Raw genomic sequence first — 27483 nt, 5'->3', positions numbered from 1 at the left:
CCTGGATCCAACTCTAGACTCCAGCATCCTGTTACCCAAGCAGAAGGAGGCAACAGTGATCCACTTTGTTTTGGAGAAACTGAACTGAAACGCCAATAACATAAAAGCAGAACCAAGCCTCTTATCCATCTGTCTTAGCCCAAGCTGTCTTTGCCTGTGTTTTATGAAAAAAAATCACTGATTTGAAGGAATAATACAATTTGCCTTAGAAGGTTCTAAACACTGGACTAGGTAGTCATTTGTTCGTCAACAGAGAAAACTGTGATGGGCAATATAGTCTATAGGGGTTTGTTTAGGGGCATCAAGATCCTAAAGAATGCAACTGCCATTTTCACATAATCCCCACCCCAACTGGGACCCACCTGGCCATCACAAGTTCCTTAAAAAGAAAGACATTGGGCCCGGCGTGATAGGGTAGTGATTATGGTTCTTACCTTGCACGCGTCAGGATCCCATATGGACACCGGTTCTAATCCCAGCAGCTCCACTTCCCATCCAGCTCCCTGCTTGTGACCTGGGAAAGCAGTCGAGGATGGCCCAGAGCATTGGGACCCTGCACCCGCGTGGGAGACCCGGAAAGAAGTTCCTGGCTCCTGGCTTCGGATCGGCGCAGCACTGGCTGTTGCGGCCACTTGGGAAGTGAATCATCAGATGGAAGATCTTCCTATCTGTGTCTTCTCCTCTCTGTACATCTGCCTTTCCAATAATAATAAAAAATCTTAAAAAAAAAAAAAGAGCAAGGCATCACTGATCAATTCAAGGAAGATCACTAGCACCACTAACCAACCAGGAACTTGGACACAAACTTATCACGCACCTTTCAGCCCTAGTTTCAACAGGCAAGAGCCTTCAACAATTGTTCTTCATGGAGCCCTAGAACTAAAGAATAGCTCTCCATCTCCTGGCTCTGTGTTATGAAATATATACCCACTCTCTTCTATTACCTTAATGTCTCACAGACAGGCTTTCTGTGTATAGGATGACTTCTATTTGGGGATTCTACAAGCAATGCTTTCCAACTGGTTGGGTATAATTGAGCAACAGAATCACTAGCAATCATGTGATTATGGTTAGAATAGAATAGATTAAAAAAATATATGTCTCAACTGTCTTGTTTGCTGACTAAATACCCGGGGACAGTGCAGTGAAACAGTAGCTTAAGTCATCTTCCATGGCGCTAGTATCCCATTCAGGCAAAGGTTTGAGTCCCAATGCTCTACATCTAACCTAATTCCCTGCTGATATGCCTTGGAAAATATCCCAAGTGCTTGGGCCACTACACTCATGCAAGACCCAGAACACCTCCTGGCTCCTGATTTCGACCTGGACCAGTCCTGGAAGCTGGGGCAATTTAGAAAGTGAGCAAGTAGTTGGAAAATTTCTCTCTCTCTTTTTCTCTGAGTCATACACTCTGTGTGTATGTGTGTGTGTAACTCTTCCTTCAAATAAAATAAATAAACAGATTAAATACCCAAAGTTTCAGAAACCTCCTCCAAGTTCCCAGTTAGTCCCTAAGCTACGACAAGTTCACAAGTTCTCACTTGAGTTTGTTCACTCTGCCTCTAGTTGTGTCTTTTCTAGTGTTGGGGATTGCTGGATCTTGGAGTCCTCACCTGCATTTTTGTTTAATTTTTTCTACCAGTTACCTTTGGCAAGATAATCATGAGCCCAGAAGTCTATATCTCAGAATCAGTTTTGTCATATTAAAACAGTCATAGGGAAATAAGAGCAAAGGATAGAGGCAATCCCAGTTTTGTCTCACACCTATGAAAAATTTTCAGAAAGAAGTATATTTAAGTGGGCAAAGTAAAATTTGATAGATATAAAAATCTCTTGCGGGCCCAGTGGCGTAGCCTAGTGGCTAAAGTCCTCGCCTTCAATGCACCCGCCCCGGAATCCCACATGGGCGCAGGTTCTAATCCCGGTAGCTCCACTTCCCATCCAGCTCCCTGCTTGTAGCCTGGGAAATCAGTCGAGGATGGCCCATAGCACTGGGACCCTGCACCCGCATGAGAGACCTGGAAGAGGTTCCTGGTTCCTGGCTTCGGATTGGCTCAGCACTGGCCGTTGCAGTCACTCGGGAAGTGAATCATCGGATGGAAGATCTTCCTGTCTCTCCTGCTCTCTGTATATCTGACTTTGTAATAAAAACATAAATCTTTAAAAAAAAAATCTCTTGCCACAACATCAGGTGGGGTATGGCAATAAAAGGAAACCCCCAGAATGGTGGAACTAGTGTCTTCTAAGTAGAACAACAGCTTACAGTAAAGAAGAAGACAAGGATAACACCCATCAGAAGGTCAGAATTGTAACCTTATCTAGCTTACTCAGAATAAAATAAAAATGATGGGATCCATAAATTCTTCTTTATATTTTCATAATAAAACTAGAAACTCAGAAGGGTGACATGTCACTTTTGTCTTTCTAAAAACACCTTCCGGGCAGAAGCAAGCATCTTGTATACTTTCAACGAGTGCATAGAATTAGATATGTGTAGTCCAGTCATGTCCGGAGATAACATGATTTACTTCTCATGGTGACACCAATGTTTTATTCATACCTCTTTCTGTTTCATGTAATAGAATCCTAATCCAGAAAGTCAGATAAATGGTCATTTTATTATAGGAACTATTTATTATAGGGCTATCTTAAGGTTGTCAAGGTAAGGAAATACAGAGGACCCCACACTGAGAAAGAACACTGTGACCTGACAGTATAACAGTGTTACAATTTATCCCTCCACATCTCTCTGGAAGTCCTAGATTCCTATGCCTGGCTAGTCCCTGATTATTAGTCTTATTTTTCTTTCTTTGCAGATTAGTTCTCTCTGCTTTACCAGGCAAACAATATGGTTGTCCACAGGGACAGCCTTCACTTTAAATTCAAAGACAACCAAAGCCTACCCAAGCATCCCTGAATCACAATTCCAAATGTCTTCTCAAGCAAATCTGATTGATCTAATGTGAGTCAGACGTTTACCCAGCTCAATAAGCTGGTGTGAGAAGTCAAGGCCAGAACCCACCACATCCATATTCAGAGAAGGGTAAAATCCAGTCTTGGCAGACTCCCCAGAGGAATGTCATATATTCTGCTTTGCTAGAATTAGTTGCTATTTGAATGACACCAGGAGAGAAATAGCTAAAATTCTCTAGCTAAATCAAGGATGCTCTAAGCAGAAAGCCTAGGATATGTGATCCTATTTCTCTAGGTTTGCCCACAATCTACATCAGTAACCAACTGGCATAGATAGATATATGCCCAACTTAGCTATCTCGCATTGCCTGTATCGCTAAGATTCCATATTAGGGGTTTGAAAAAGATACTCATTGAAAGCAAAATTAAATTCAGTTTAACAGTTTAAAAAGAAAATAATATGTGAAGCCAAGAAAATTTTAAAGTAATGAAAACCTCTCTGGAGAGGACAATCAATCCCTAGCAATAGTGAGGGCCTCTCACCAAAGCGAAACCTCTCCAGCTAGGGGAAGAGGTGAAACAAGTCCTTCGGGAGGGCCTTGGTTAAAAGGATTAAAGTAAATATTTAGGACAAAAAAGAATCAAGTATGACAAGACAGCAAGGGATTCAGAGTAATATCTCTCTAAACAGGAGCTGGTTTGTTATGATAATGATACAAGTTTCCTGCTAGTGCCTTTTCAGCGACTTATTTCCAATCCTGTGGAGATTTCTACCCTTCAAAAGAAAGGATGTGGATTATTAGGCTCTTCGCAGGGGGTACAGAAAAAAATCTATGGTGCTCTGGGTCCAACCCAGCAGTGCGGATTAAGGTGTAATTGAACAAACTGGCAGTCATCATCCCCACACCAGGAGGAGAATCCCCAGGATCCCAGAAGATCTCCACGAAGGTAGTTTCCCATTAGAAGTCCCCTTTGCTGCTTTCATTCCGTTGCTTTTTCCCCCCAATTCTCCACCTTGAGTTCCACTGTTGAATTGGAGGATGCCATCGGCAGGCTGGCTGTGTTTCTTTCAATACCTTCTTGAAAGTTGTTGAACGGAGCAGCATGATGTCTTTTATTCCTTTTGAAGACAACACAATGTTGTTGCATATTTATGTTCATCACCATACATCTGGAATAGTTTGAGTCAAGTTGACTAAATCAGGCATTGTCAGAAAGCTTTTCTTAAGGTAATTTTATTTGTCCTTGCTTAAAATAGCATAGCAAGTTTCTGTCTTCTGTTATTTTATTCTAGACTTTCCAAATATTATTTTGTGAATTAAACAAATCAGAAGTTTATAGTGTTGTATCTTTAATGGAAATGATTTAGGAATATATGCTGAATTGTTTCCATGCATGTATGTGCCATATAATATGTGTTATAATATATTATATATACTATGTAAGTTCATGCTATCGGAAACAACGATGTATATTCTGTTACTAGATGTGTACTACACGTATGTTATGCAATCATACCTTTGTATAATGCTAGAGACATGCCTCAGATAACAGGAGAATTCTATAAATATCAATCGTTATAAAATCCATGGGCTACATAAAACTTCCATATTCATTGGCATTGGGTAAAATTAGGGCAAACCGTATCCTCGGGTAAGCTTTCGAAAACTCACCCTAAAATAATGTATCAGTCTCCTATTTACTAAGAATTCATAAATGAAACTAGTTTTCTTTGTGAGCAGCAACTGGAAACAAAATGTGAGTATACTGAGGAACTGATAGGCAAATAGTGAGGTCCTTATTAGAATATGTACTCATCTCATTTCTCAGCGTTTCTAGTTTCATTATGGAAACAATAACTTAATGTAGACTTAGGCAATTAGGTGCAACCCAGATTGCAGTGAGAAGTTATCAACCCTATTCCTCTGAATCTCTAATTTTGTTTTGCAAATAGCAAAGAGGCAGGATCGCATCCTTCTGAGTTCTTAACTAGCAGTGAGAAGGGAAGAAGTTAGCAGTCATACCCTTCCATTGGATTTTTGCTTTCAAGAAGCTATACAGGATTAAAATCCCAACCCTTCGATGAATTTGGTCTCTACCCTCTGATGGTCAGCTGTTATAATTTTTCCCAAAAATGTGCTTATCAAGTCTTTCCTCCTTGCTGCTATGGCAAAATGGTTCTGATTGAGATAAATTTCTTTTTAATCCTCTGATTTGTCAACATGGAAATTCTTTTATGTGAGACAAGAGCTAAAACCACACCTCCCATAACGTAAAAGCAAGAACAAGCCTTTTGTCTCTTTTACCTCAAGATGTCCAGACCTGTCCTCTACGAACAGGAATTCACTCTCTTAAGGGAGTGATCCAACTAGTCTAAAAGGTTTCTAATCACCAGACACAAGGAGTCATTTGCTTCCCAAATAGACAAGATCCTTGCTATTCCGAATTGATTGAAGAACTTCATTTAGCGGAATTCATGGAAAAAAATGTAACTAAATTCATGTGACCCCCAGATGGACTGGATCCCACCTGGCTACTTTAAATTTCCTAAAGATCATGACATCATTGATAATCAAAAGAAAGGTCAGAAGCTTTACTGATCAAGCAGGAACCTTGCACACGTACACACACCCCTCAGCCTTGATTTCTGGCTGTAAGAACCTTTAACCCAAACTCCTTAAGGAGCCCAGAGATTAAGCAAGAGCTGCTTGGTTCCTTACTCTGCTTTGCAATAACCCTACTTTCTTCCCCGACCCTAATGTCAGTGATTGGCTTTCTGTGCAGGCCAGTGAATGCAGTTTGAGATTGCTACAACAATACCTCTAACCAGTTTGGGATGTTCTTCAGCAACAGAATTAAAATCATCCTCATCCTCATCATTCCCCAGAATAAAAGAACCCTCTAGACCCAGTGCAACAAATTCAACTTTAGATATGCAATTAGAAATAAAAGTCTAACTTGTCAAGTGATTTTAACTTTCTACTAAGGGTTAACATTAATCTTTTATTTAAAAAAAGGATGATGTTTTTTATTACAAAGATAAAGTTACAGAGAGGTGGGAGAGAGATCTTGCATCTGCTGATTCACTCTGCTAATGACTGCAACAGCTGGAACTGGGCCTTATGGAGCCAGGAGCTGCACACTTCTTCCAGGTCTCCCATGTGTGCACTGGGGTCCAAGCATTTTATCCACACTCTACTACATTCCCAGGATCCCAGCAGGGAGTTAGGTTGAAAGTAAAGCAGCTGAGGCTCAAACTAGTGATCATGTGGGATGCCAGCACTTCAGACAGAGGCTTAACTTGGTGTATTATAGTGTGGGCCCCAACATTAATTATTTTTGGTGTCATGTCTCATGACTACTATTTAAAAATGTGTCCAGTTTTGGCTAGCATATTTTTACACATGAAAACATTCAAGAGCTTTTACCAAAACATAAATCCTTTCAACACTCTTTAGAAAACTTTTTCTAACTTTCACAATAAGTGTAATCAAAGCAAAATATTCTCTAATGAAAGCCAGTTTTACAGCCTTTTTCTGCCTTTCTGAATCATTAAGACCATGTTATGCAACAAGCACTACTGGAGTCTCACCAGTGTCTCTGAATTCCAATTCTAAATGTGTAATCAGGCAAATATGATTGGTCCAATTTGGTAATATTTCTACCCAACTTGAAAAGCTGGGGCCAGTGGGGCAAGACAAAAATCCACTCCAGCTTCAAATTTATTTAGGGACTGAATCTCTAGAGATGCTTCTAATTAGTGGCTAATTTGTGTAAGTATGCACTGGAAAATTTCATTCCCTCTAAGGCAGTAGTTTTCAAAGTTTCTTTTATTACTTACTACATTCCAATTCTGAAAATTGGAGAATATATAGGAGTTCATTATTTCAACAAAGAATTGCAGAAAAACATAAAAAAGACAAAGTGATTAAAAAACAAATCAGAATAAATGTCCAAAGGAATAACCAATAAAAATTCAACTAACATATGACTATTTCCAAAAATTGCAACAGAAAATCATCAAAAAGCTAATGTGCCATAAGAGAGCAGGTTTTAACCCAGTAGTTAAGTCACCTTCTTCCCCAACAGGATAACCTGATTTGAGTTCCAGCTCTGGCTCATGACTCTACCTTCCTACCTGTGCAGGCCTGACTGAAATAATTGGATTCCTTTTGCCCACCCCAGAGACAAGATTGTGTTTCTAGTTTCTGCCTCCTGTCCTGGCCCAGCCCCAGCAAGTGTAGGCATTTGGGAATGAAGAATGAATCAGAGAATGAAATTCTTCCTCTCTCTCTCACTCTTTCTCTTTCTCCTTTTATCCTCCCTGATTCTCCTCCTTCACATAAAACAGTGTTGTTATATACCAACATGGTGTGAAAATCAAGGAGGCATCCTTCCCAGGTACTGAAGGAATTCCATCTTTACAGACAGAGTAGGAGCCTTAACAGTTATAGAATATGAGAACACTGATCCACTAATGGGACTCTTCCATTTTCCCAATCGCATGTATTTTTTGCCTAAAGATTCTGCATTTTCTAACCGTTATATTTTTGACTATTTTAGTAAATAGCCCAATTTCTTTCTGGAATTTAGTGTATGGAATTGCAAGTCATTTGGCACAAGAACTAAATAAATGGCATACAAGTTATTTTTCCATGCAGTTTAGAAGTTCCCTGCAGCTTACCACGGCTCAAGAATCATATTTTAATTTTTGCTTTAAAAACATCAGATAAAAACATTAGATTTTCTTTGATAATGTGGTCTGAAAATTTTCTGCAGAACCATGGATTAAATGTCTCTGATGTTCTTTCATTCTGAATCCCAAATCTTGAATTTTGCCACATGTGACACAATGTATTTTATAGTTAACACAAAATCTAATTCTCCCACCTCCTCATGTTATCATCGTCCTTATGTTAAAAATGAAGAAATCAATGTCTAAACAAGTAGAATCCTTTTCTTCTAGTGTGTGGATAAGTTTGCATCAAAATCTAAATTGGTCTGCGCTGACATTGTGTTCTTCACTGCAGAGCATCTTTTCTCAAGATAAAAGCAGGTTCCTTCCTTGCCTGTGTCTGCAGGAAAATGAAAACATACTAAAAGCTGAAGATTCATCTTTTAAATTTATGTGGGAAACAGAACTTACAATTCTTACCGTTCCTTTAAAGGAGGTTTGAGGGCATGACATGAAACTGACAACCAGAGAAGGAGTAAATATTGATAACATCCCGGGTGGTTGCATGGCTCCTAATTTTTTATTACTATTCAGGAAGTGTCACTCAAAGCAGATTCTTTTATTGCAGCAGCGCTGTGGATCACTGTCATAAATTTTCTGTTTGTACAATTTCCCCTCTCATATTGTCAAGTATCTCGTGGTTTTATTAGTGGCTTGCCTGTAATTAGATTTCAGGTAAAGACTCACACTCATCTTTCTAGTCAGGAAATCAGAGAGACAATCACTTGTCTTCTGCTATTCTGGTGAATTCGGTTTGGGATATAAGATACGCTAGTGGTAATTTCATTTGGACTGCACAATACCCAGCGATGACGGACTCTCTTCTCCCGATGTTTTCCTAACATCCCTCATTTGGGATTTTTTTTTCCACCTGAACATTTGTGATTTAAAGTGACAATCTTTACCTCTCATATTTTGAGTATGATACAAATGAAAACCAGCAAGGTGATGGGCAGAGCCAGGATCATGGTGGGTGGTTGTTTTATGTGGGTCTTCATATTCACAAGTATCTTAAAGCACTTTGTATCTTTGTGTATTTTCTGGTATCAAGGGGAGGATTTCATATTAAATATAGCATGTTTCTTATCAGCAAAGCCCCCAGAGACTGCTTGCTCCTTTTCTTCTAAACTTCATAGGTAATCACTTTTATTTCTTTTTATTTGTCATTTTGCTGGATGAGTATACACTGGAAAGTACAGGACTTGCTGACACATGCTTACCTTATTGCCAAGATCCAAATGGAGGTTTCAAATGACACGACTTGGATTAATTTGCAAACTCTATCAGTGATTGTGATTGAATCACACTTATGGATAATGCCAAGAGCACAGAATGTTTTGGGGGGAAGCAAGCACCGCAGGAAAGGCCAGGAATGGTGTTGGAATCTCTCAGCTCTGGCGGAGACTTCGCTTTACTGTGTCAGGAAGTATAGAAATTCTATTTTTTGTTGTTGCTTATTTTTTCCAATCTGCCTAGGGAATTATAATTCATGACACATAATACTTCAGAACAAATTAATGTAAGAAGATGCTCCGATATTAATTGAAATCCCCATTTTCTTTTGATTAATTAAAAAAGGATTTTAGGAGAAAACTGATTATGGGTCACAGAGAAGAAAAGGCTACTAGAGTCATAGAAAATATATTACCATTTTCTACTTTATTTACAATTCATTTTTCTCCTGGAAACAGGAATGCATAAATATATATAAATTATCATAAGACAATAAATATACTGAAAACTCTTGAAAATCTGAAAACAAATTACAAATAATAATATTACTATTAACTAAAATAATTCATTATTATTCAGGGTCTGAAATATAAGGAATCAACTTTTTTTTGATTTGTAAACAACTGAAATTTATTTCTCCCAGTTCTGGAGGCTGAGGAGTACAAGTTAAAACTATGGGCAGGGGAGAATTTTTGGCTTAGCACTGGGACTTCTGTGTCCCACATCTGATTGCCTGGGCTCAGAGCCTTTCTCTGGCTCCTGACTTCCAACTGCCTGCTGATGTGGGCCTCTGTAGCAGTGGTGATGGCTTGAGCACCAGGGTCTCCGCTGCCCCCAGGCGAAATCTGGATTGAGATCCTGGTGCTTAGTTTTGACCTTAGCTCCAGCTGCTCAATCCTGGTTGTCACAGGCATTTGTTCAGTGTATCATTGGATGCCTCTTTCTTTGTGCCTATTATTTATTTATTTAATTTTAAATATTTTATTATTATTATCATTTTGTGATACAGTTCCATAGGCCCTGAGATTTCCCCTATCCCCTCCCCAATTCCCTCCCCCCTCACTGAGTTCTCCTATATCATTACTATAGTAAAATTCTTCATACACATTCATATGCCCATCACTGCGGGCATGGACAATGGCAGAGAGTCCAGCATCTCATTGTAAAGATACAGTAAACAGTTTCATTGGGAGTTCATCTTTGTCTGGAAGTAAAGATGCACGCTGCATTGCATCCACATCTGGACATGATAGTACACAGTTACTATACATCCCCTTAATTGAAAACCCACAATACAAAATCAACAACAGGAAGAAAAAGAAGAAATTTGCAACACTATGAAGTTAAATAACTTGCTACTAGATATGATAATCTTCATTACACAGTTAATGCATATACCTTTTAATGAAAAGCCACAAAACTAAACCAACAGGAAGAAAAAAAAATTATCAACACCATGAAGTTAAATAACATGCTACTGAAAGACTAATGTGTCACTGAAGAAACGAAAAAGAGACTCAAGAACCTTCTTGAAGAAAATGATGCTACTGTATGATCTATTGAAGAATTTAATGAGAAGAAAGTGAAGAGATGAAACTAACAAAAAGTAAAAATCCATGAGATACAGTTTCCGCTGATCTTTTTTGGTGAAATGTGTCTCCTGTGGCAACAAATAGATGGGTTTTCTTTTTAATCCAGTCTAATAATCTATGATGTTTGATTGATGAGTTTAAGCTGTTTACATTCAGGGTTAATACGAATGGGTGGTAATTTGGTTCTGTCATTTTAGCAATGGGTTGTTCATTGATTTAGTCTTCTGTTGTTATTTTACTGGGATGTTCTTCGCATTTGCCTCTGGTTTTGGTGAGTGCTATTCCTTTTGTTTGTCAAGAAAACATTTTGAAGTACCATTTGTAGGAAAAGTTTGGAACAGGAATACTCTTAAATTTTCTTTGTTGTGGGATAATTGTATTTCATTTTCAAAGGCAAAGGAAAGTTTTGCTGGGCACATTATCATGGGAAGACAATTATTTTATTTTACAATCTGGAATACGTTACTCCTTCTTATCTGGCCTATAGCGTTCCTGTGAGAGTCTCCTGTGAGGTTAAATGGCATTTCTTCATATGTCAGTTGATCTTTTTTTACGTGCACATTTAAGGGTCTTTTTGTTATGTTCAATTGAAGAGAGCTTGATGATCATGTTCTACAGTTACGGTGAAGATCGCTTTTGGTCAAGCCTGTAGGGAGTTCTGTGCCCATCCTGGATATTGTTTCCCAATTCTTTCTCCAGATTTGGGAAATTTTCCCTTATTATTTTTTTTGAATACACCTTTAACCCCAGTTTCTCTTTCTACACCTTCTGTGACTCTCATAACTCTTAGATTTGGCCTTTTAATAGTGTCTTCACTTCTTAAATATTTTTTTCAGCTTGACCCAGCTCTGCTTCCAGCTTTTTTGTTTGTTTGTTTCCCCTGGTGACAGGATATATCTTCCAGTTTTGAGATTCTTTCTTCTGCCTCCTCCTATTTTGCAGATTCTCCACTGTGCCTTTAACTTGCTCCGCTGTATTCTTAATTCTGATATATCAGCTTTCATTGATTCATTTCCAGTGTGACATATTCCTTAAATTCCTTGAATGCCTGCTTTATGTGCTTTTCGTTGATAAGAAGCTTTATAACAAGTGCTTTGAATTTTGTATCCCCCATTTTCTTGATGTCTTCCTCAGTTAACTCTGAGGTTGGCAAAGGGTATTTGCTCCTTTGCAGGGGAAACTTCAGTAATATTCATTGTGCCTTTGTCTCTTCTTTTGCTCTTGATCATTGTTATCAGATTCTTCTCCTTGGGGCAGGTTTCTAAGCTCTTCCCCTCACAGTTCTACAATTTGATTTTACTTATTGCAGTTGGTACACAGATCTTTGTTTGCAATCACTTGTGCCACTGCCTCCAGTGAGTTCCAGCTCTGGGTTCTTATGTTAGATTTACACCATGGTCTCTGTAGCCCCAGATCCCAGCCCACCAGTTTGCTCCTCCTGTGATACCGTGCTGAGGCTGCACCATCATCAGTAAAATCTTTCTCCCACTTCCAGTTCAAGCAGGTCCCGGGATGAGGGAGACACCAGGTGTCTTATATAGCTAGGTTGCTGTTGGTGGTGATCTTGCTGGAACTTATTGCCTGCTAGGTCTGAGGGCCACACGGACCTATTTTGACCTGTACAATGCCATAGTCAGTATTATTTTCCTGTGGGACCAGTGCAATAAACCAAGCTCAGTGAGTTCTTGCCGAGCTTAGTGCATGCATAGCTCACCGTAGGCTTAAATTCTTTGCCACACTGTGTGAAATGGCACCCGATATGCTACTACTAGTGTTCCCAGTCTTCTGGCCATCAGGTCTTAGGGCTACCCGAACCTATCTTGGGTGAAACCTGTAGGATGCCACATTGTTGCAGTTTGCAGAGCCAGAAATGAGTTCACTCCCAGCTCAGTGCATGTGAAGCACTGTCCATAGCTCTTGCCTCCTTAAATAAAATGACACGCAATACAGCTCAAGGGTGGACTGGGCTGTGAAATCCATCCCACTCCCACACCTACCATCTGGGATCTGCTGCTCTGTCTCTGCTGCTGGTCAAATCATACGGACCAGCAGGACAGGTAGTTCTTTGTCTAGGTTCACCTCCCGGTGAAAGTTCCTTCCCACCTGGTTGCTGGAGGAGTTCCAGCTGCTGCTACCGATCAGATCATTGCTCGCTGAATGCTGCTGGGTTATCAGTCACTGCAACACCACATTGTTGTGTTGTGTTTGCTACTTTCTTGTGTCTGTCAGTCTCCAGGTACCCCTCAGCTGTCGTTCTGTCCTCTCCTATTTCCCGGAATGTGCCCTCTCTGCTTCATAATGGCTAATGTTTCTCCATCTGTCTAAATGTGTCCTTACCCTAGTCTGCCATCTAGATTCTCCCAGCATCGACTTTCATATACAAGTCACAAATTGTAATTGAATGTAGCCAGCCTTAATTGGATCCTCCTCTTTTTTTAATCTGCATTTAAACATCTCCTGATTCACTCCTTTTGTTTTTCACTTAGCAGCATAGATTAGAAAGTAAGTCTATAGTCAATCAAAATAAAATAAGTCTATAGTAAATCAAATTCTCAATACTTCCTATTTCAAAGAAAAATCATGACAGATGTATAATGGTGAATATATGATCTTTGAACTGCAGTAGATGTGGACAACGTAATTCTTTTAAAAATTAATTAATGTATTTATTATTTGGGGGGAGCAAGGTCAGATATACAGAAAGGAAAGACAGAGAGGAAGATCTTCCATGCAATGATTCACTCCCCAACTCATTGCAATGGCGGAGCTGAGCCAATCTAAAGTCAGGAGTCAGGAGCTTCTTCCAGGTCTCCTGTGCAGGTGCAGGGTCTCAAGGCTTTGGGGCATGCTCAACTGCTTTCACAGGACGCAAGCAGGGAGCCAGATGAGAAGCAGGGCCACCAGGATGAGATAGAACCAGCGCCCATTGGATCCCGGTGCATTCAAGGTGAGGACTTTAGCTGCTAGGCCACCGCACCAGGCCCAGCAATGTAGTTCTATTCTAGACTTACTTTATGTGTACATCATGGTCTGTCAGATACATGATCTTCATTACTTCTTTTCATTAAGCTTCACTTAAGTACTTACTTGCAAAAAATAATAATAACTTCCAGAATTCTGGATTTTTTTTATGCCTGGTTTGGAATTTCAGTTACAATCTAGGGATGTTTCTTATTAAATCCTCATGGTGCAACACTCAATATTAAAAGAGATCAAGATGACTGAATAGAGTGAGCATGCATTAAAACAAATGGAAAAGTAGCAGTGGTGACACAGAGAGTGTGTAATCTGGAGAAACAGGAATAGGTAGGTAGATGGCAAAGGAACACCGAGAGATCTGGGACATGGAAAAGCAGCAGACAGGAGAGCAGCTTGCAGCAAAAGGGTACCACAGCTTGCAGCAACCAGAGTTCCACTGGTGGTCAAGTGAAAAGGTGAAAGGAATCAACAGAAATGTAAGAGGTGAATTAAGTCACAGAATTGTAAGTCCCATTGAATTTTTGTTTTTTTATCTCATCATGAGTAGAAGCAGAATGGTGGGACCCTAACAAATGGATGTGGGAATGGGATGGATTTCAGGACCTAGACCCCCACCAGTTGCCACATCAAGCACCATTTTGAAGTTCTAAGGAAAAACTCCTGGGAAAGAACAGCAAGCTGCTAGACCAGTAGCAAATTTGTTTCCACCCCAATGCATTGCACTGCAGAAATAATATCAACTTGGCATCCCACGTTTTTCATTCAAAATAGGTCTAGGTTGCCCCCAACCTATCTGCCAGCAGGTTCTCTCAAGAGGGGTAAAATGTTAGTTAGGTGTCACTGACAGCCCCGTGATCTAGTTTAAAGTCACAACTGTTGTCTCCCAAATGCCAGGTACTGCTAGAACTGGCAGCAGGACACGATTAAGAAGACAACAGTGCAGCCACAACACAGGATCACAGATGGTGGAGAGTGGCAACCTGGGAGCACCAGCTGCAGAAGCCATAGCAGAAGCACAGCATGGGAATCCAGGACAGAAACTCACAGGAGGGAGTGGCAAGAATGACTCAAATGGAGAACCAGACAATGAACTGGATAGTAGAATCAACCTGTAGACCTATGGATTATGCAATGTAAATATCAAAACCAAGTGGAAGAATCACCTAATCTGAGCTGCAATGCCCAAGGACAAAAGAAGAGGCACAGGCACAATGATTGAGATTTTTGATGCTTCCCTGACCAAAAAAAAAAAAAAAGTCTCTTTCAACCTCAGAATCAAAAAACTGCTGAACGAAGATTTAAAAAATAGTTTTCAAAGCTCCTTCAAAACAATGAGAAGCACATACAGGAGTTCAAGGAATTTAAGGATTATGTTACATAGGAAATAACAACATTGAAATAAAACCAAAATGAATCATTAAAAATCAAGAACTCAATGTGGCAAATTTAAAATCCAATGGAAAGCCTCGATAATAGAATGAGTGAAGCAGAAAAAAAAACTTCAGATCTGAAAGAATCTACAAGTGAGAATGCTAAAACAGAATTCTGGAAAAGAAATTGAGAAAAAGCTAAGAAACCCATAAAATAATTGAGTGATACCATCAAAAGGTGAAACATAAGGATCATGGATTTTCTTGAAGGCACAAAAAGATATGTTGGGTTGAGAGATGTATTCAATAGAATAACAAATGAGAACTTCTAGAACATGAAGAACGAAAAAATCAAACACAGGAAAACCCCAAATAGACTCAACCAAAAGCAATGCTTGCCCTGATACATCATAATCACACTCTGTTTGGTTGAACATAAAGAAAAGACACTTAAATGTGTGGAAAGTCAATTAACTTATAGAGGAAACCAAATCAGACTCACAGCTGATATCTCAGAGGAAGCTCTAAAGCCCAGCTGAGAACAGAGTGACATATTCCAGGTCCTCATAGACACACACACACACACACACACACACACACAGACAGCATAAAAGCTCAGAATAATATGCTCAGAAAAGCTTTCCCTTGCATTTGAAAATGAGGCAAAATAATTCAAAAACAAACAAGAACTGAAAGAATTCACCTCTGCCAGACCTGCCCTACAAGTGCTGATTAGCTATAGAAAGACAAAACATCACCTTCCAAATCCAAGCACAAATGTGGAAAATATCTTCATGATACCACTAAAGAAAACCTAAATCAAACAACAAGGAAACTAATGCTAAAATGACAGGACCAGAACAATACTTGTTGATATTAACTCTGAACATAATTTGCTTAAACTCATCAATCAAAAGACACAATTAGTGCAGTAGATAAAAAAAATCCTATCTATCTGTTTCTTATAGGAGACATATTTCACCAATAAAGATATGTCGAAGCTAAGAGTGAAAAGATAAACACAATATTCTAGAATAATGGGAGCAAAAAAATGAGCTGGTGTCACCATACTGAAATCAGATAATATCAACTTTAATGTGAAAAACATTGAAAAAGATAAAGAAAGATACTACATCATGATTAGGGAATTAAGGGATCCATTCAGTAAGAGGAAATCATGGTAATGAATGTATATGCACCAAATGTCAGAGCACTTGGCTATGTGAAACCAATATTAATGGATTTAAAGGAACAAATAGATACAATACATTAATGTGGGGGCTCTTAACACCCACTAACTTCAATGGACAGATTAAGGAGACAATAGAGCTCACCCAAAAAATAAAACAAGTGAATTTAATTTAAGGTTATGTAGATATCATAACTTTTCATTCTACACACACAAAATCCATTTTTTATTTAGTAGGTAGAACCTTCTCTAACAGTGATCACATTGTAAGACACAAAACAAACCTTAGCAAAACTGAAAAAAATCATAATTATAACATAAATTTTCTGAGACTATCATGCAGTGAACCTGGGGATCAATAAGTAAAAATAACCCAAAGATAGGTCAATGATTGGAAACTGAGCTGCACACTGCTAAATAAACAATCAGTTGTAGAATAAACCAAAGCAGAAGTTCAAAATTTGCTTGAAATGCTTGAAGGTAGCAACAAAACATAAACAATTGTGGGACATAATCAAGGCAGCTCTAACAGAAGTTCATTGCAATTAATGCCTATGTCAAGAAACTACAAAGGCATCAGGTAAACAGGATAACCATATGACTGAAAAATCTAGAAGAAACAACAGTAAAATTATCCTATTATTAACAGAAGAAATAATCAATGCAAAGGAGGAAATAAGTCAAATATAGTCCAAAAGAACAGTATATAAGATCAACAAATTAAAGGGCCACTTTTTTTGTTTTTTGTGTCTTTTTTTTTTTTTTTTACAAAATCAACAAAATAGACTTCCCCACTAGCTCAAGTAATAAGCAAACACAAAACAAAACAAAAACGAAACGCAGCAGTTCTTTGTACTTTATGCGGCACCATGGTGGTGTCATGCAGGGGCCTGACAGGAGGGCAGTGCTGGCTTAGAGGGAACCTTGGGCATGAACTGGCAGAGGCATGCAGGAACCTGGGGGCTCATGTCCAGGCAGCTGGAGGTAACCTGGGATTGCACAATGTGCTTGGTCCCAGGCAGGGTAGAGGGAGAGGAGTAGGGAGCCTAGGTTAGCATGCTGGCCTAGTGTGCTGGTGGACCAGGCTTGGGGAACTTTGAATGGGCCTGAATCTTGAGTATGCAAAGGGGTAAGATCCTAGGTCATCCTAAGTACCAGGAGCTTGAGATCCTAGTGGGCAGGCAGAGCTCCAGAATAGCATACCACCCTCACCAGAAAACTGGTGAGCTTCAGAAAGCTGGGTTAAAGAACCCATGTGTTCCCAGGTAGAGGGGCTATGGAAGGGGGTAATGAGATGTGTCGAAGGGAGGACTGCTGAGGGCGTATGTTGCAGGTGAGGAATGACTTCTGAGGGACTTCCATCAACATGGTCACTACCCTTGCAAGTAATCAAGGTGGATGAGACCAAGCAGTTTGGAAGTTGGAAGCTAAAGAACCTTTATGGGTTATAGGAGTACACCAGCCCATGTGGGAGATCTCAGTTGGGCTAGTTAACATGGGTCACTGTTGACCACCACTCACTGACACACTAAAGGTAGGGCTATGAGCCTACGTGGCAGGGCTAGATCACAGTACCCACCAGTGAGAGCCGGAATAGGGGACAGGTCATATTAGGCTTGGCCATGGCACTAACTAGCATGCAAGAGGACCTGGTCTGGGGGCAGATACTATGGGAGATATGTGGGTTCAACCCTGTGGAACTGCAATTTTCTTTGGTTTGCTTAAGAGCTGGGGTTGGTGACAGGCTGAGATTGGCATAAGCATGGAACCCTCCAACACTCATAGGTACTTAGATTGGGAACAGGCCAGGCTGCTCCAGGCTGCAGCACCCTCAGGTGCACCCTAAAACGGGGTGTGGGGCAATCCAGACTAGATCATGCAAAGGCTAGGATGAAGGTTGAAGACAATGCCAGATGCATCATAGCACACACTGCCAAATGTAAGAACAAGGTCTATGAGTGGGCCTGGTGGGGGAACTTGGGGAAATTTCTCTGGCGGGCCATAGCTCCCACTGGTGAGCATATGTTTAAGGCCTGGATATTGATCAGGCCAGACAAGGAATTCCACTCACTGGCAAGTGTGTGGGATGGTTCTGGAAGAAGATGGACCAGGCCAAGCCAGGCCAACCCTTAGCCCACTGGCATGTGCAGCAGCCAGGTTGGAGTGTTGACCATGCTAGGCTACAATATCATACCTATCACTTTACATGAGCTAGGGATGTGAACAGACTGGGTAGGGATAGGCTGCATCATTATACCAATGAGAGTTGGGACCAGGGATAGGCAGAGACAGGCCAGCTTGTAGCATTAGATGGCAAATGCCAAGATGGTAGATGGGTTATGCGAAGTTGGGTCCGAGCATCCACTGGCATGCACAAAATCTGTGGCTGGGAGCAAGTCTGATTGGGGAGCTAAGGGGATGCTCTGGCCTGGATGTGGTTCCAACTGGTGAGTGCATTCAGCTCTTCCACTGCAAGAGCTAAATGGGGCAGAGATCTGGGCTAGACATGAGTGCAGTTTCCCTTAGCATTGGTGTGGACTGGGTCTGGAGTGTGCAAGACTGTGCTAGACTCCATAACCAATTGGTGCTCATGAGAACCAGGGTGGGTATAAGACAGGATAGGCTAGGCCTCAGTATCCACCGAATCATGCCAGAGTTGTGACTGTTTGTGGCCCAGGTGACTGGGCTTCAGCACATAACAGTAAGAACCAAAATGGGTATGGGCAGGTTAGGTAAGGCCATTGTTCCTGCCAGGACCAGATGTGGACTAACCCAGCATGGATCAAAAACCCACTGGTGTACAAAAGATCTATCACGAGGAAGACACATGATGCAGGAGATTTGGGGACTGCTTTGTCAGGACACAATCTCTGTAGATGAGTGCAAAAACCAGACATGGAACAACCCAGATCAGGCCAGATTATGGTACCTGCTAACATACGTGTGGGTCAGGTGTGTGGGTAATCCAGGCTGGGCCAGCTCATTGTACCCTCAGGCAGATCCGAGAGCCAGGACAGGTTGGATCAAGCCACAACAGCAGCCAGTTCAGATTAGGGTTCTGACTGGAATCTTGCTGGGCTGGGTTAGGCTAGTAGGTGGTACGCACCAGTATAAGCTAAAACTGGGGGCAGATCAGGCCGGCCAGGCTTTAGCACAAGCCAGCAAATGTTGACCCATTCCTGGGCCACAGAACCCACCAGCACATGTGAGACCCAGGGAGTAGGAGGTGTGAGTCCGATAGGGGGGGCAGCAGAGGGCTCTTCTAATGGCCCACTGCTTCCACTAGTGAACGTGAGAACTGGAACCAGAGACAGATCATGCCAAGAATGGTGACAATACCTGTTAGCCTGCATGCGAACTGGGTTAGGGGGAGTGTTGAATTAACCAACTGCACCCACTGATGCATTCATGAACCAGAGAAAGTGCAGGTTTGTTGAGCTTTGCACAGCACTGGCTGGCAAGTTCTGAGACTGGAGTAAATCCTGTCAAGCTAGACTGCAGAACCACATGGAGAGTGCAAGATCCAGGAATGCAAGTGAGCCTCTTGGGGAAACTGTGATTACTTCTATAACAGACTGCAATTCACACTGGTGAGCATGAGAACCAGGACTGGGGGAGGGTGTAGATAGACAGACAGTGTCACCCACTTGCATGAGTGTGGGCTGTATAGTGAGATCTGTTGGGTTGAGATAGGTTCCAATACCCATTGATGTGTACAAGAGCTAAATGGGATATGGTCTGGTCCAGTCTGCTGTACATATTGGCAAACACAGGTACCAGGGCTGGAACTGGGCCTGACGGGGGTCATTGAGGATTTCCCCAACTAGGCTATAGTCCCCAATGGTGTACAAGAGGGACCAGCATATAGTTGGCTGGGTTGGTCTGGGCCACAGCATCCATTGGTTTGTAGCAGAGATGGGGCTGGAGGCAGAACTGACCCAGCAATTATAACTACCAGTGTGTGTATCTAGCCTAATGAGGGTGATAGACTGAGCCAGACCCCATACTGGCAAGCACACACAAAGGTCATATCTGGGATCATCTCAGACCATCTTTTGGGATCCCCCTAACTGAACCACTGGACTCAGAGCTCCAACCATGGGAAGAATCTTAGGACCTGTGGTCTGACTGTTGAGTGAATGTATCAGAACTGGACTTCCCAGTTGCTAAGATGGAAGAGTGGATGGCATGTCCACATGCACATGGAGGATATGGCATGCACTACGGGATGTAGAGGATATCTCGTATCATAGTAGAGGAGGGAGGATAGAACAAATTGAGCAACTACCCCAGCAAAGTGTGAAAGCAAATATCATGGAAAATGGAGACTCTAAGGTAGACTATGTCAGCCAATAGAACTTGGAAGGATTTTCTTATCCTTAGATTGGTAAGACTGACAGCATTTCAGAATTATTTAAACCTCTTAAGCAGAATCCTCGGAGTATGCTCCACATTGGAGATCCTGGGATGACATCAGGTGGTACTGATGATGTTGGGAGGATGGGTATGGCTTCTCCCCTTATTTACCCTCGTCCCCCATGTATAAAAAGAAGAAAAAGAAAATTTGAAATAATGGTCTCACTGACTTTTCCCTAGACCTCAACTCTTCTGACCCTAATCAACTATGTAAACATAATGCAAAATAAATTTTTTAAAGGAGAGAAGATACCAGCCAATAGAATCAGAGACAAAAAAGGAAGCACAACAACAGATACTTCAGGAATATATAGAATAATCACAAACTACATGCGGACAAACAGGAAGACATAGAAATGATGGATGGATTTCTGGACACATAAAATTTACCAAACCTGAATAATAAGTTAATTGAAAATGTAAATAGACCTGTAAACAAAACAGAAAATGAATCAGTTATTAACTCTCCCAACAATGAAAAGCTCATTGAATGTTTTCACTGAGAAATGCTACCAAACATCTCAAGAAAAACTTAACCCAATCCTTAATAAGCTTTTCAAAATAACAAAAAGGGAGGCAATCATTCCAAACACTTTTTATGAAGCAGACATCACCTTAACACCAAAATCAGAGAGAGACATAACAGAGAACTACAAACCAATATTCCTGCTGAACATAGATGTAAAAATACTCAACACAGTACTAGCCAACATAATCCAACAACACATGAGACAGATCCTTCATCCCTGGCATGCAGAGAAGGCTTAAAATGCAAAAAAATAAATGTGATACAGTAAATCAACAAATGAAGACTAAAAACCATATGATCATCTCAATAGATGCAAAGAAGGCATTTGATAAAATCCAACACTACTTCATGCAAAAAAAACCCTAAGCAAGATAACCATAAAAGGGACAATCAATAAGATCAAAGGAGTATATGAAAAACCCAATGCTGGCATTACACTAAGTGAGGAAAAACTGGAACCCTTTCTACTAAAATCTGAAACTAGACAAGGATGTTCACTTTCACCACTGCTATTTAACATAGTATTGGGAACCCTCACTGAAACTATTAGGCAAGAAAAAGAAATAAAAAATTCAAACTGGAGGCAAATAATTAAAATTTGGTGTTAAGGTGATTTCCTGTTTGCATAAAGCATAAGTTCCAACACAGAAGAACAAAAAGATTCAATAAGGAGACTGTTAGAACTAATAAGAACATTTGGCGGGGTGTCAGGGCACAAAATCAATGAACATAAATCAATGGTCCTAGTATACACAAACAATTCCATGGCTGAGAAAGAACTTGCAAGCGCAGTTCCCTTTAAAATAGCTGAGAAGAACCTTAAATTCCTTACAATAAACTTAACCAAGGATGTGAAAAGACTCTATGGTGAAAATAAACAACATTAAAGAATAGGAAAAGACATTAAAAGATGGAGAAATTTACCATTTTCCTGACTCAGTAGAATCAACATCATCAAAATGTCCATATCACTGAAAGTAATACAGATTCAATGAAATTTCAATCAAAAACCCAAAAATATTCTTCTCAGAAATAAGATGATACAAACATTCATCTGGAAATACAAGAGGCCACAAATAGCCAAAGCTATCATAAGAAATAAAAATCAACCTGGAGGAATCAAAATCCCAGACCTAAAACATTCTACAGGCAGGTGTAATCAAAGCCCTCTGGTATTGATAGTGACACAGAGAAGAAGATCAATATACTAGAATAAAAACCCGGGCTGCAGGCTGGTACAGCCTCTATGGAAATCAGTATGGAGAATATTCAGACAACTCAAATTCAACATACCGTATGATCCAGCAATAGCACTCCTAGGAATATATCCAGAACACTCGTTTTATGAGAAACCAACATGCACTCCTATGCTCATAGCAGCACAATCAGTAATTGCAAAAACATGGAAGCAACCAAAATGCCCATCAACAGAGGATTGGATAAGAAAGCTATGGTTCATCTACTCCATGGAATACTACTCAGCTATTAAAAAAAACAAAATGCGGTTCTTTGTGGCCAAATGGGCCAAACTGGAAACCATAATGCTAAGGGAAATGAGCCAATCCCTAAAGGTTAAATACCACATGTTTGCCTTAATTTAAGATGATATGATGTTATGTATAACATGTTATGTTATGAATGTTATATGTTGTGTATAAACTAAAATTGAAGTGTAGGTGAGGTGGTCACAGAAGGTGGTTAAGAACTAGCATTTACTTTTAACATATTGGTTACTCATTACTATGTCAATTAATTCCATAATGATGTAAATTTTTGCTGATGGTATGTTGGAGCTTTCAATTGACTGGGATGATACTCTGCTGGCTCTGTCTTCAGACCAGAGAGGGTATACCTAAGAAGCCGTTGAACTTGACTGGACAATAAGATGCTGGACTCTATATTGGTATACGCTTGCAATGGGGGAATCTCAACTGAACTTGAGCTGTGGTTATGCAACAAGGTGGCAGAATCCACCATGGTGGGAGGGTTTGGGGAGGGGTGGGGAGAACCCAAGTACCTATGTAACTGTGTCACATAATACAATGTAATTAATGAATTAAAAATAATAAATAATTTAAAAAAAAAAGTTCAGGACAAAAAACATTCACAGACATGTATGTTATAAAAAAATGATGCACAAATGGAGGAATTTGGGGTACCAAATAAACTTATCTTTTGTTCCGTTAAAAAATAAAAATAATAATAATAATATTTATAGTATGAAATATAAAATATTGTATAAATATAATATAAATATATAATATTTTATAGTATAAATTATAAAATATTGTATAAATATAATATAAATATAATATAACATGATATAAAGATTTATTATATAAATATACAGAGAGAAGGAGAGACAGAGAGGGGGATCCTCCAATCCACTGATTCATCCCCAAGCAGCTGCAATAGCCAGAGCTGCACGGATCTGAAGCCAGGAGCCAGGAACGTCCTCTGGATCTCTCACACAGGTGCAGGATCCCAAAGCTTTGGGCCGTCCTTGACTGCCTTCCCAGGCCACAAGCAGGGAGCTGAATGGGAAGAGGGTCTACTGGGATTAGAACCAGCGTCCACATGGGATCCCGGTGCGTCCAAGGTGAGGACTTCAGCCGCTAGGCCACTGCGCCAGGTCCAAGAAGTTTCTTTTATGAATACTTTAATAAAGAGCATCTCACTTTTTTTTTCTTAAAATCTGTTGTATTTGATGAAAATCTCACATATATAACACATCTATATTCTAGTCTGCATGATATTTCTTTGCAAACTTAAAAAACTGTAATAAAAAATAATTGCAAAAGATGCAAATACTTAGACATTAAGCATTTTGTTTTAAAAAACCCGTAGGCCTTGCACGCCTGGGATCCCATATGGCTGCCGGTTCTAATCCTGGAGGCCCTGCTTCCCATCCAGCTCCCTGCTTGTGCCCTGGGAAAACTGTTGAGGACGGCCCAAAGCCTTGGGACCCTGCAACCACAAGGGGGACCTGGAAGAGCTCCTGGCTCCTGGCTTCGGATTGGCTCAGCTCCAGCCATTGCAGTCACTTGGGAGTGAACCATCAAATGGAAGATCTTCCTCTCTGTCTCTCTTCCTCTCTGTATATCTGCTTTCAATAAAAATAAATAAACCTTACAAAAAAACCCAAAACAAAGAACCCCATAGATCAACAAACAAATTGGAATAAAAATGGGGCGGTGGGAAATCCCCGTACCTATGGCACTGCGGCACATAAAATAAAAATATTTTAACATAAATAACTAAATAGAAATTATGGATATGTTAAACCAAATAAATCTGTGAAGTACGTAAACCTTAAATAGACATGCTGAAAATAAGAAGATGAACCATTATAATATATTGGTTTTAAAAATAATAAGAGTTAATAAAAATCGAAGGTAATGGAAGGAAACAAAAAGAAAAAGAAAAAATATATTAAAACCTCAATAAAGAAAAACAATGAAATCAAATGCTCTTTTTTTGAAAGGACAAATAATAATTGTAAAGCTATAGCAAACCATGAAAACAAATAAAGGAGAAATAAATATTAGAAAAGATTTTTTTAAAATAATCACCAGAAAATTTAAAGAGGTTAAAAGATAGCAAGGGATGGATGCTTAGCTTGGTACTTACGATGCTGCTTCAAACCTCTGCACTGCACAGTGGAGTACCTGAACTGGACTCCTGGCTCTGCTCCTGACCCCTGTGCTTGCTCTTGCCATCCTAGTGAGACGAAGGAGGTGCTGTGTGCCAGCTTCCTGCCCCATCACCGTGTGGGAAACCTGACTTGGCTTCCTAGCTCCCAGTGTTGACTTTCTCCAGTTTTTATTCTTAAAGGCATTAGCAAATGAACTGGCCAGTTCTTGCATTTTCTCTCTCTCTCTCTCTCTCTCTCTCTCTCTCTCTCTCATGTGTGTGTGCATCTCACCTTGTTCCTAAATACCTTTTGTGTTATCTCCAATATGAAGAAAGACTTCTTTCATAATATATGAATATACACATACATATTATGTATATAATCTTCCATCTGCTTGTTCACTCCCCAAGTGACCACATCAGCCAGAGCTGAGTGATTCAAAACCAGGAACCAGGAATTTATTCCAGGTCTACCACACAGGTGCAGGATTGAATAGGCTTAGACAATATCCTCTACTGCTTTCCCAGGCCACAGCAGGGAGCTGGGTTGGAAGCACATCGCTGGGACATGAGCCGGTGTTCAAATGAGATGCTGGCACTTGAAGGTGGAGAATTAGCCTGTTGAGCCCTGGTGCCAGCCCCTCAAATTATTTTTTTATAATTACAATATCAAGGTATTATAAATCACCCTACTCCAACATACATAAAAACGTAGATGAAAAAGACAACATTACCAGCCTGGTAAAACTGAGGAGACGAAACAGAAATCCAAATAGTTTGATACAAGCAGTCTTTACTGCCTGCCTGGTGTTACCGGTGTTACAAGAACAAACCCTACCCTACATCACTTCTGCTGATGCGTTCCTAATACCAAGAGCTTCGTCTCTGCTCCAGGCCCAAAGAAGGACAAAGTGGATGAGTTTCCACAGTGTGGCCACATGGTTGCAGATGAATATGCACAGTTGTTTTCTGAAGCCCTGGGGTTTGCCTGCATTTGTGCCGAGAAGTATGTAATGAAAAACTAAGAAGCTGTGGTGAAGATGGCTTTCAGATTTGAGTGTGGCTCTACCCCTTCTATGCCATCTGGATGAGAAAGGCGTCGTCCTGGGCCAGCGCTGCCAGGCTGCAGGTAGGTATTCAGGATGCTGTTGGAGAGCGCAAGGCACAGTAGCCAGGCTTCATACTGGCCAAATCATCATGTCTGACTGTACAAGCTGCAGAACAAGCAGTATGTGATTGAGGCCCTATGCCGGACCAAGCTCAAGTTTCCTGGTCACCAGATCTACATCTCAAAGAAGCAGGAAACTACCAAGCTCTGAAGATAGCAGATACTAAGCATTGTCATAATGTGAAGTTTCTGGGATTTTCATACAAGAGGGAATAATAGTTGTAACTACTTACCACATACAAAAATCAAATTTCACATGATTCATGATCCAAAAGTCATACTATGTGGTCCTATTCATAACATGTCCAAAATCGGCAAAACTCAAATTGATCCCTACTGTGGAGAATAGCAGAGGTCGTGGAGAGGAGGATGTACAAAAGGGACTTGGGGACTACCTAATGTGGAATACTGATTTGATTAATGGTTAAACTGTTATGTTCACTTTTTTCAAGTTAAATTTTTTTTCTAGAATTAGACAAAACATCTGCAGATAGGATAACTTAAGAAATATTAGTTTCATCTTGAAATTCTGTGGTCTTTATGTTACAAAAAAAGTTATAATTAACTGAAAAAATAGAGCCACTTTGAATGAATCCTGAACAAATCAGTAAGAGAAGCTCAACATTAGTCAGCACAGAACTTCAGCTTAATGCAACTTTATTACAATGGCAGAAAACACATATTTGTTCCACATTCAGGGAAGAAAGATCAAAAGCAACACAAATATTGAAGATTTTTTGCACAAGTGTAACAGAAAAACAGCAGACTGATTTGATTCCCCACAAAGACTTAAAGAATAGAACTTGTGAATTCAACAGGATCAGTTGAGACATTGTTGTTCTTGCTAATTAACAAGAAAGTGTAAATGTGGTGCTTAACACTTAGATTTTCAACTGTTGAACAGATGAGAATAAACTGGAAAACCCTGGGCCTAAACTGTAAAAAGGCTTTAGGAAATGTGTACACACAACACTTACCATCTCTGCCACTTTCCCCATGTAGGCCCCAACTTCCGCTCTTACTTTGTTTTTGAAAAACCGAGGTCTGGACTCTCAGGGAGTAATTGTCTTGTCCTTCTTGTTGCCTAACTTTACTGAATGAGAGCTTTTTCTAGAAAGGGAACTTTAAAAAGAAAGAGAGATTTATTTATTTTTCTTGGAAAGGCAGATTTACAGAGATAAGAAGAGACAAAGATCTTCCATTTGCTGGTTCGCTCCACAGATGGCTATAATGGCTGGAGATGAGCTGAACTGAAACCAAAATCTTCCAGATCTCCCATGTGGATGTAATGGTCTATGACTTTGGGCCACAAACAGGGAGCTGGATGGGAAGAGGAGCAGCCAGGGCAGGAACTGGAGCCCATCTGGGATGTTAGTGCTCGCAGGCAGAGGATTAGCCAGTTGAGCCATTGCAACAGCTCAATTCGCTCTTAGAGAAACAAGGAAAATTAGATTTCATTTTGTCCCTGACTCTTTTGTCCCTGACTATTCAGTAGTGCTGTCCCCTCAGTAGTACAACCAGCTGCTTGTATTCTTGAGAAGAAAAGACTTCACACTGTCTTTTACTACATGGCAATAAATTTCCTAATTGTATAAATCCAGGAATTCTAAAGCATAAACATCACCGAAAAAGCAAATTCTCTTGGACCATCCAAATCTATTCATTGGATACTGGGCAGACAATCATTGAGGCTTTTAAACTTTGAGAACCACTGATTTAGGTAGAT

At 40.2% G+C, this 27483-nt stretch overlaps 1 pseudogene; it reads left to right on the top strand.

Annotated features, from left to right (window-relative positions):
- The first annotated feature begins 13787 nt into the window (after positions 1-13787).
- On the top strand, positions 13788-25908 carry LOC101527791 (large ribosomal subunit protein uL16-like; annotated as a pseudogene).
- Positions 25909-27483: the final 1575 nt, after the last annotated feature.

The sequence above is a fragment of the Ochotona princeps genome, chromosome 2 (genome assembly GCF_030435755.1).
Source record: "Ochotona princeps isolate mOchPri1 chromosome 2, mOchPri1.hap1, whole genome shotgun sequence".
Taxonomy (NCBI): Eukaryota; Metazoa; Chordata; class Mammalia; order Lagomorpha; family Ochotonidae; genus Ochotona; species Ochotona princeps.
This window is presented reverse-complemented; position numbering and strand designations above follow the sequence as displayed.